Source organism: Coffea arabica, chromosome 5c, assembly GCF_036785885.1.
Source record: "Coffea arabica cultivar ET-39 chromosome 5c, Coffea Arabica ET-39 HiFi, whole genome shotgun sequence".
Classification (NCBI taxonomy): domain Eukaryota; kingdom Viridiplantae; phylum Streptophyta; class Magnoliopsida; order Gentianales; family Rubiaceae; genus Coffea; species Coffea arabica.
In genome coordinates, this window is record NC_092319.1 from 33,751,194 (window position 1) to 33,762,838 (window position 11,645).

At 33.3% G+C, this 11,645-nt stretch overlaps 1 long non-coding RNA gene across 1 annotated transcript; it reads right to left on the reverse strand.

Moving 5' to 3' along the window:
* Positions 1 to 1,215: 1,215 nt before the first annotated feature.
* On the reverse strand, positions 1,216 to 2,141 carry LOC140007505 (uncharacterized). Its single transcript, XR_011814819.1, has 2 exons — positions 1,892 to 2,141; positions 1,216 to 1,616 (listed from the first exon to the last, which is right to left on the reverse strand). It is a non-coding gene; the product is annotated as an uncharacterized lncRNA (long non-coding RNA).
* Positions 2,142 to 11,645: the final 9,504 nt, after the last annotated feature.

Sequence of the window (11,645 nt, forward strand, 5' to 3'; positions counted from 1 at the left end):
ATATAGAATGGCTCGTTCTCCTATTACAATTAGACGACAAAAGGCAAACTCATAATATTCGTATAATGTGTACAATGGCCGTAGCTAGAGGTGGCAATATGGATAAATGATTCATAATTGGTTTTGACTTAATGGATGGTGGATAAAATTTATCCAATCCATTTAGATCCATTTATTAAATGGATCTAAATGGATGGATCTAAATGGATTAAACAAAAACCAATTATCCATTTATAATCCATTTAAATATTTTTGTTACTTTTTTTTTTACATTACCATTTCTTGTAGAGAAAAATGCAGTTTTGGTACCTAAATTATGACGCATGAGCGGTTTTAGTCCCCAAATTATGGACGAAAACAAATGTGGTACCCGATCTTTCAAATTTTGAGCACATTAAGTACCCTTGGCGATTTTTTCTCAAATTGCTACCGGAAAAAGTCACGTGACAGTCACATGTCCGGCCACAATTGTATAAAAAATGGCTAAAAAAATATCAAATGTCATTCTAATACTAAATATTAAATTTAAGGACTAATAGCATAATAAACAAAAAACCCAAGGACCCAAGGACTAAATAACACCATGAAAGATCGGGTACCACATTTGTTTTCGTCCAAAATTTGGGGACTAAAACCGCTCATTTTAACATGGTTTTATACTAAGAGAAAATGCCAAACCCACTGGTTATCCAGTGCACAGAAAATGGCAGCCTGCTTTAAAACCATTCTTTTATTTTTTAATTGACTCATGATGTTATTTAGTCCTTGGGTCCTTGGATTTTTTGTTTATTACGCTATTAGTCCTTAAATTTAATATTTAGTATTAGAATGGCATTTGACATTTTTTTGGCCGTTTTTTATACAATTGTGGCCGGACATGTGACTGTCGCATGACTTTTTCCGGTAGCAATTTGAGAAAAAATCGCCAAGGGTACTTAATGTGCTCAAAATTTGAAAGATCGGGTACCACATTTGTTTTCGTCCAAAATTTGGGGACTAAAACCGCTCATACTTGTAAATTTTAGGTGTATTTGGATGAGAAGGAGGACAAATTTTAGGTTTTTCCTTTTCTTCCATACATGAGTCAGAGTTCATAAAAGTTTAAGAGGCATCGATAAGGATAACTTTGTGGCCTTCAATGAGATTTTGTAGCTCAGTGCTTGAACTGAAAGAAGGAAGAACGCAAAAGCAAAACACCTAAAGCAATTGTGCAGGTTCCACAATCAAGAGCAATTATAACTCTTCAGGATAGTTTACATTTGACAAGCTGGAAAAATGCACTGAGAAGAGAGTGGCTCTTCATCTTTCGAATTACAGAAACTGAATTCAGATCCATTCGCCTACTGTTTTAACAGAAAATGATAAGACAAAAAAAGGAAAAAGAAAAGGATAGAGCGGCTCAGCAATATTCAATCAATTCTTGGCAATGCTAACTGAGCTTGTAAAACATGTTCATGCTTAAATTGTAGATGAACCCCATTTGTTTGATAATCAGTGCATTGGCCGAGGATAATGAGAGGCGCAGCCTGGCTACCATCGGTTACTTCATCCCTCTTGCTTTCAGTTTCTCCATCTTGAGATGCAATTGCCTCCTTGCCTTTTCCCCATATCATAACCTTCCCAAACACAGCCAGGTACTCTGATTATTATATGGTTACACATATTATGCAAGACAAATATTGGATTCAACGTTCTCAGGGGAAGTTCATCAAGCACTTCATAAACATAATAAGCATAATAAGCCTGCGAGCAAATGGATTTGTTGATTCTTCTTGTTTGCTTCAATTCTCTATTCTTTAAATTCGATTTGTAGCTTAGGGGTATAGATTTTGCTTTGTAAACGTACTAGTTGAGGAAACTTTTGACCGTAAAAGTAGAACTATATAATTACCTGAAGGCAACTCAATGGCGCGGCGCTGCCCAGCCTTGGGTACTTGAAATCATTGGAAAATGCTAGCATATGTGTCTTTGAACATTATCGCTTTGAACATCATGGAGGAAGTTCAGGAACGTCTGGCAAATGAAGTTCTACTAATCTTAAATTGTCAGATGAGCTTTCACCTAAATTTTTCTTGATAAAACTGAGGTTAGTGGCCGTAGAACAGAAGTATATTTGGAATTTCTTTTGGGTCAATTTTTTGGAGAGTTGCAAGAAGGGACAGAACGTCAGGACTCTGAAACTAACGAACTCTTGTGTTTTAGACTTTTACTCTTTTAGTCATTTCCTGTCCGTTTCTTTAATTTGGTTTTTAAATAAATGGATATATGTGGTTTTTGTGGATAATCCATATAAATCCATTTAATTTAATGGTTTTACTTTGATCAACCATTTAAAACCAATACTATAAATGGATAATCTAAATCCATTTAATTATGGATTATATGGATGGATAAATGGATCTCAATCCAAATTGCCACCTCTTGCCGTAGCTCTAGTTGTTATCTTTGCAATGTGGTATCATATTACTATGTTGTATTTGGTAAACAAAAAGCAATAGTTAAAAAGTTCTAAGGAGAAAACAGCTGAAAGAATGCTTTATATGTTTAGACTAGTTAAAGACAGTGACACCGATTGTAAGAGTGAACTTCAGATAGATAGACGCACTTTTGGCTTATTGTGTAAGATGATTAGAGATGTTGGTGGTTTAGAAGACACCAAATTTATGAGTTTGGAAGAAATTGTTGCAATGTTTTTATATAAATTAGCTCATCACAAAATAAATAACACAATATCACATAAATTCTTATGAAGTGGAGAAACTGTGAATCATAACTTTAATTCATGCCTCTTAGCTCTGCTGAAATCGCATACCTTGTTGCTTAAGACTCCTCAACCGATTGACAATGATTGTAATGACGAGAGATGGAGATGTTTTCAGGTATTCATACATTAAATGTGAGATTTCTTTAACCCCTTGAGCACTAGTTTCATTTGAATTTAAATGCAGTTTTTCTTCTTTTTTTTTTCTTTTTTTTTTCTGGTTTCTATTGTAGAATTGCCTAGGTGCTCTAGATGGTACAATGAGTAAAGTCACACCACCTAAAGAGGAAAAATCAAGATATCGAACAAGAAAATCAGATCTTGCAATGAATGTGCTAGGCGTTTGTGCACCCGACATGCAATTTATCTATGTCTTACCTTATTGGGAGGGCTCTACCCATGATGGACGTGTTTTACAAGATGCTATATGTAGGCCTAATGGATTAAAAGTCCCGCAAGATACCAATGATATATTTAGGATTACTTAGGTGATTAATAGAATATTAATCTAACTTCTATATATCTCCATGAAGGTTGTTATTATTTGGTTGATGGTGGATATTGTAACTCTGAGGAATTTCTTGCTCCTGATTGGGAGCAACGATGTCATCTCAACCAATTTGAAGCGCAACGACCAAAAATTGTAGAGGAATTTTTCAATATGAAACACTCTAAAGCAAGAAATGTCATAGAAAGGTGTTTTCGACTAAAGGGAAAATTGAAGATTCTTGCAGCCCCATCATTTTTTCCTATTCAAACCCAAGGTCGAATCATCTTAGCTTGTTGTCCTTGATATAACTTAATAAGGAGGCAAACACCATTAGATGAGCTAGATGACTCGTTGAGTATAGAGGAAGATGACCTTGATGGAGACAGTGATGCTGAAGATCATGAGATTGAATATATAACCACCATACAAGCAACAAATCATTGGGTCAATTTCAGAAATAACTTAGCACAACAAATGTTTAACGAATGGAGAGCCAGCCTTGAGTAAATGCATCAGATTTTTTATATATTTTTTATTTTCTATGTTTTCTTTCAATTATGAACATGTACTTTGATTTTTTTTTTTGTTTAATTTAAGCATTGATAGCCTTTGTTTCTATGTTTCAAATATATTTTACCTTGCCATTTGCATTAAAAATGTATTTTACCTCCAGACTTTTTTTATATTATCTTTGTTGTGCATGTTATTGCATATTAATAGTAGGATGGACATTGATGAGTCACAATAAAGTGAAAAAGTTAGAGGTAGAGGAAGAAACAAATGCTTTTGGACCGCTAATGAATCAAAGGTGTTAATTGAAGCATTACAAGAAATTGCTTGTGATCCCATGTAAAAAGCTAATTTTGGGTTCAAAAACAACTATATGGTTGAGTTACATAAAAGAATTTGAATTAAGATGCCAACCTTTACTAAGCAGGTTTCTTCTCATATTGACTCAAAGTTGAAGTGGTTGAAAGCAAATATCACATAATTATAGAAGTGCTGAAAGAAAGTGGCTGCAAATGGAATGATGTTGAGCATAAAATACAGTGTGAGAGAAAATGGTATGATGATTAGATCAAGGTAACGATGTTGATTCATATTTCTAATATGTTTGCAAGATTTGACTTCTTTTTGTTAATGTTTGAAATTAGTTTTGACAACAGATTATGAACATCTGCAAAAACATAGAGAGACAAAAGGTACTTGGGACTTAAGTTTTCCTTATTTGAATGATCTGGAAATTGTACATGGAAGGGATAGATCTATTGGTCAATTAGTTGAAGGATTTGTTGATGCTATTCACAACATGGAAGTAGAGGAGGTAGAGGGTGGAAATACCCATGCAATGGATGAAACTAATGCAGTTGTAGAAGCAAATTCAGCCACACAAGCTACTCATTCAAATGCAGAAGCACAAGTACCTCACGAAAATAGAAACAAGAAGCACCAACTGCTAGAAAGGAGCCAAAAAAAAATGAAGTCTGCCCAAGCACCATCTCTTGAAGCACAACTTGCTGAGGCTACTAAGCAATTTACTTCATGTGTGGCTAGTCTTACTAGCCATTTTGCTACTATCGCGAATGCAATGGCAAATGAAGATGCCCATGAGTAACTTGCAACTACTAGAAAGAACACAATTGTGGAAGAGCTTTACAAACTTGGGCTCCATACGCTTGATGTTTTCAAAGCTACTGATATCCTTTCTAATGAAGAAGCCAAACTGAATATATTTTCTCAACTTCTAGTTGATGCAAAGTATCCCTACATAATTATCCTTCTTTATCCTCCTAATTGTTAAAAATCAACCATTGCATCTAGTTTTTTTTGTATATTGTAAACTACTACCATCATGGAATGGTCTTTTGTGATAGTTTTGAACTTTTTGGATTTGGAAGTTATTATACTAGTTTGGCATATGTTGATCAGATTGCTAACTTGGTTAGTACCATCACTGGACTTTTTTGCATTATTGTAGATGGTCTTTATGTATTATAAAAGACTTGATTCTGGTTAAAAATGTATTATATTAATGATTGCAGTATTAATTTTATGTACAAATTTTATTTTGTTTATGTTAGATAAAACTGCCTAACTATAGGGAAACTGGCTTAGGTTCAATCCGGCCATGGATTGAATAGCGAATCCACAATCCGGCCTTGTATTCTTAGTAGTTGTTTAGCACAAGCATGAATCTGTATCACAGAAGTCTGGATTAGCTAGAAACCAGGTTTGGATTTGAGTTAAGTCATAATAACCGGATCAGGATTTGAGTTAATCGTGATCCAGATTTGACTAACACTATCAACCTCTTCCTCCAGTTGAATGCAATGAACAAGCTTCCAGTCAGGGGAGGCATCTGAAATTATCCCATAACTTTTTATTTATTCATAGGAAAATAGTTGTTGAATTGGGCTTGTATTCCCATTGATGACTGTGAATAAACCAATCAACAAAATCAATAATCATCCCATTGCTTCTCGTAAACCAAACACCTCAAAAGGAATAGCGTAAACCTATTCCGATTGAAGACGTTTTGATAGTGATTGTCATTGCCATTCCGGAGTGGCAACCAAACGGGTAGTAAGTGTAATGATATCAAAGTGTGTAACTTTGGAAAATCATGATAACAGCAATATTTGTTTGTTAAAGTCAAAGATACAAATTATTTAAATGCTCTAAAAAAAGGATCTGCTTGGAAAAACGTCGGTTTATCATTTGATGCATTCAAAAAAGTTGGTTAACAAAAAGAACATATGAATATTGTAGTACGGTTGACAATCAAAATTATGAAAAATTTTAGTATCTAATGATACTACATTTTGGAATATAAATCACACGCAAAGCACATAGGTATTATTAGCCATCAAAATATGTCATTCTCAATACTACATTGAATTGTCAAAGTGAGATCACAAACATGTTTATTACTTGATACTTAATGCCAGAATTTATTTCTTCATCAATTGCTACAAAAAATAGAATTTGATAAATAATGGATTTGTAATTAAAACCGTTTTAATTTGTGGCATCACGAGTGTGCAGTAACCTTAATAACACTAACTTCAATAGAAGTGGCACAATGACCTTCAATATTATGATTTAATGATAAAAACATTATGAGTACACAATAACTTTGGTAAAACATGATCATATTAAGATTTGTTTATCAGAGTTAAATCCATAATTTATCAAAAATCTCAAAATAAATTAAAAAATGAATAGATCAAAGAGTCCAAATCTAGATAGTCTTTGTAATAAGAATTGATTAAATAAATTAAAAATATAAAATATTTTATTATAAGGTAAATAATCAAATTTTCCAAGAAAAAAAATGAATATCAAAGAAATGTTGTATTTGACTTGATATAATCGCGTGCAATCATCAAAGCAGCTGAGCAAGGGGTGGAGAAGCATATGCATAGAAGTAGCTAACAAATAGTTGATTTGCTCAACTCTAGAAACAAAGTTACATGGCAGTTCGAATTGCAACATTCCTAGAAGACATCAAGTCCTACGTATTACTGTTTTTATAGTGCTCCTTTATATATATATATATATATATATATATATATGGATGCAGGTATAGATATGGTTTGGACTGGATTTGTGGAAGACTCCTGGAGTGTTTGAGACTCATACCAGTCAAAGAAATGAATATTTTGTTTTGTTTTTGTCAAAAAGTCATAAAAGTTTTCTTGAATATTTTTTCGGGCTTCTCCCTTATATTTGTCAAGAAATTGTTTTCTTTTACAATGATTGTGGTTTGCAAAGAATTCAGATCTAATGTGTTGTTCATTAATCTGGAATTTAGAAGGTTTGTTTTCTAGTTTTCTTTGAATAAGGATTGATTGTTCAATTTGAGCAATTCTAGTTTGAAGTTTATTCAAAGATTTATTGTTTGAAGAAGAACTAGAATTTATGAAGTATGCTTTAACCGGAGAAGTCATTGGAAAATTTAAACACAGAAAGAGATTTAAACAACTTATGATCCTCTTCCCTTTGGCACAGAATCCTTCAGGGTCCATGGAGGATAAACTATTTTTCTTAATCAGATTACAAAGGATAGTGTGAAACCCACAAGAAAAGATCTAACCTTTTGAGAAGAATTAACTATACATGACGATCATATTTCCATCATAATAAAGATAGTAAAATAAACCTACAAGAATAGATCTAAATCTTTTGAGAAAAATTAACTATGCATGACGACCATATTTCCAAACAAAATCATAAGATTGATAGTAGAAACCCATTTTCCCTGGATCTGATCTTGTGACACTTCCCCGTCCTAGAGCATCACACCCTAAGAACCTCATATCTGAACATTCCATCTATGCTCCATTCATAGATGCCTTCCCTATTGTATGAGTTTTGAAGGATATTGAATTTTATTCTAAAAATATCAGAATGAATTATTTGGAGGTGGTATAGTTTTTGGATGTTTTCTCGGTTGAAAGTATAATTTTGTAAAAAAGGATTTGAATATGATTTATTTAGGGTAGAAAACCTTTGGAAATTTTGTATGGTATTGATCAAGGAAGTCCTTTGAATTCCGAACTTTTGTTTGGGTAAAGGAATTGGAAAGCATTGTTTAATCCAAAGCTTTTGGTCTTCCAAAGGTTTGAAAAGCAAGTTTGAGAAGTAGGTATTTGGAAGAGGAGTTTTTGGGATGAAATGGGTAAAAAGATTGAAAAGGTATTTTTCTGGATAGATTGTAAGGATCTTCTTGGCATGGGTATAAGCTGCCTCTTGGTCAATCCTGATTTCAATTTCATGAATGACCAATTTTGTTGAAGCAGACTCTGCCTGAACCTCTTGTTTGGTAATTGATTTGTTCAGAAAAGATTTTGTCTGAGGTTTTTGCCTGATGCGTCTAATTTTCCGCCGGATGTGTCTGATGGCTTGCCATTTATTTCTTGTTTGAATAGAAGGATGATCAATTCTATTCTCCCAAGAATATAAAGGTTGGATGTACTGATTTTTCTTGAATTTCTGGATTTTCTGACCCCACTTGCTGGGTCTGATAGATCTTGGAATATTGATTCGGGATCTAGCCAGATTTTCCAGATACTCCTTGTAAATGAGGTTGTCCCTTTAATTTGTTGAAGATCCATGTCTCCTCAGTTTGTCCCTTGTATTTGCTGGATAACCATGTTTCCTCTGTACATGATTCCACCTTGAGGCTTGGGTACTCGATATTAAGTACCTTTAGCTTATCAAGCTGCAATTGTTTGTAAGTTATGAAAGAATACATAAATAGTTTAGGAATTTCTTCCTGATTATAGTTTGCAGGAATTTCTTTTGAATTTTTCCGAGAAATATGTTCATTATTGGAAGGGATATTAAAATCACGGAATAAGCTTGAAATAAATATTTGTAAAGAATTTTGAATTATATCTTTAGTTGACTGGGTTTCAACTAGCTGGTTTTCTTGTTTAAAAGAAATAATATTTGTTGGTGAATTTCTAATAACCATTGGTTTGGGAAAAGACTGAGAAGGAATTTCAACAGTTTCTTTAGTAATTGTTTTCAAGGAATCAATATTTGTTTGAACATTTTATCAGTTATAGGTTTGATACTAGGTTGCTTTTTATTTAAGACATTTATTGAGGAATATCCTATGTCTTTTTCAATATTAATACTAGTAGAATTAACAGAATTATCAATTGATTGTTCGAAAATCAAAAGTTTTGAAATTCTAATAGACTTTTGGTTTGGTAGACTTATTGGGTTTGATAGATCTACAGGAGAATCTGGTAGATTTATATCTATTGGGTTTATATGGTTTGATTTTGGTGGATCTATGGATTCTGAGAGTTTATGAGAGGATTGTAGTGTCTGAGTTGTTTGAATCGGATTTATGAGAGGATTGTAGGCTCTCAGACGGGACGAGGGTTAGCCCCTTAAACCAGGAACAAGTAAAGAATTAAGAGGAAGAAAGCATAAAAGTTAGGAAGTGGGTCGCAGCCGGACTGCCACTAGTTAGTTTAGGCGGTTGAACCAGTCATGTTTAAACAGAATGTAAATAATAGAATGTAAAAACAAGTTAGTGTTAGCTCAGGCGGTATAACCAGCCATGTATGGTTAATATAATCAAAACGAATAAAATAAGAATAAGCAAATGGATATAAGGCGGCTCAGCCGACCATTTGATTGAATTAGAATACAAGAAAAAAAAAGAGAACTTACAAGAATATGAAACTTGTGTGCAAGCTCCTTTGTTTGATGAAAACTAAAAACTAAAAATCTAAAAACTAAGAAACTTGTTTGTAGAGAGAGGGAGGAGGATTCTTCAAGCTAGAGAGAGAATGAGACTTGAAGAAATGGTGTAAGAATGGTGTTGTTTAAAGTGTTGGGTTTGAGGGGTATTTATAGCAAATTTTCCCGTAGTGCTACAGTGCGCGCTACAGTGCTTTGTTTGTCTTTTGTTGCCGTGCATTCACAGTAACTTGCCGGACTGCTACAGTACTTCCGGTGCTACAGTGAAAATGATTTTTTCTGAATTTTTGTTCCGATTGCCAGCTTGAATGTTTCTAGAAGCATTTGTTCAGCAAATCATTGCTGATAATTCTTCTAATGCTTCTTTGATCCATTGTTTGTAATGTCGTGTATTTACTCCCCGTTTCTCAAGTAAATACTTGTTGAGAACCATTCTTTGTATGTATCTTCTCTGCATGAAGCATGCAGGATGTTCCCATCTTGTAGATCAGATTCATCCTTGTTGGCTGTGACTAGAATGTTGTGAATAATATTTTTGTCTCCAATGATGAGATGTTCTTTCCACCAGCCTTTGAATTGCCCAATAAATCCTATGAATAGGACATGAGCAATTAGTTGATTGCAGCCATGTAATGTTTGATTAAACATAGTTGTGGTTGTCATCTGTTGAGATGTCATAGGAGGATTGTATCTGAACCTATATATATATATATATATATATATATATATATATATATATATAAAGGAGTTTGTAGGTGACTGTTGTAAAATTTTTCATTTGCCATTTTTGGGGATAATTTAGATATGGAAAAAATCAAATGCAAGTGATTAAGCCAAATGGACAACATTATAATGTATAGTTGAGTTGGGTTTAATTATTGTGTCTTCCCATTTGCAATTAGCTTATTTTTCCATGTGATTATCAAGCTTTTAAGTGGTGTTTAAATCACTTACAAATGTAATTGCAATGCTCTTCATCTTCTTTTATAATTGCTGGATAGCTTTTATAGCTACAATAATAGAGGGTCTTAATGCTAAAGATGATTGGTTGGTTCAGAAAACACTTAATAATAAACATGATTGATTTTGGTTTATATTTCCAATCTATTACAAGTAAAATTGTAGTGCTCTTCAACTTGACAATAATGGAGACTTTTAATACTGAAGATTGTTGCTTCAAATGCCTGTAATCAATCTTTTGTTGTGGGTATTTGGACAAGTATGCTCATTTACTTTCCCTCTTTCTACAGTTTTGGATGTTTAGCAGATACAATAAAAATTGTGAGTTTTCTACTACAATATTTTCTCAATAGCTATTGTATGAATATGGAAATTTTGTTATGGAATACATGATGCATACATATGAATATCCATAGGAACTTTCTTACATTGATATTTCCAAAATCTGATGTTCGTGGGTGGTTAAACTACAACTAAAGATTATCTATTGACTGCAATTTTATTACCAAGGTAGGATCTAAATCTGATCTTATAGTTGATACATGTTAATTGTTGATTGGACATGACTACGATTTTGTGTTATAATGGTATAGTAACAAAGGTAATGATATTTTTGCTATTGTTGTTGTGGTATTGTGTGATTATCTACCACAATCCTATTCTTTTACTTCTAAATTTGTTTTCCTTTATAAGTTTGTTGATTTGGCCAATTTACTTATATATTTCATGCACCTCAATTGATTCAATTAAACCAATTACCATGGAGTTCTAATTCTATTATCTTTTCCATAAATGTTTTTGAATAAATATTTTATCGCATAGGTTAAAACTCCTGCGCTTAGCGCGGACTCCCCCCCCCCCCCCCCCCCCCTAGTTGTACAAATAGGAAAAAATGATATAATCATATCTCTCAGCAATCATGTTTTAAACATATATCAGAGAGGTGGGGAGAGATGGATTAGGTGATATGGGAGGAAAAAATATGAGTAAGAGACCCGAATTCAAAGCATGCCACTTACACCAAAAAAAAAATGCTTAAACATGTATCAAGATGAAAAATGGGTTAATCCCACTCTTCTGTGCTAGTAGATTTTTGTATTGTCTTTGGACCTTTGTCCATCACCCAATGGACCCCTGTCCAACAAATTATATATTTTGGCAAAAAAAAAAACAACAAAAGCTTCTAAGCTTTTGCTTTTGTATTTAGTTTGT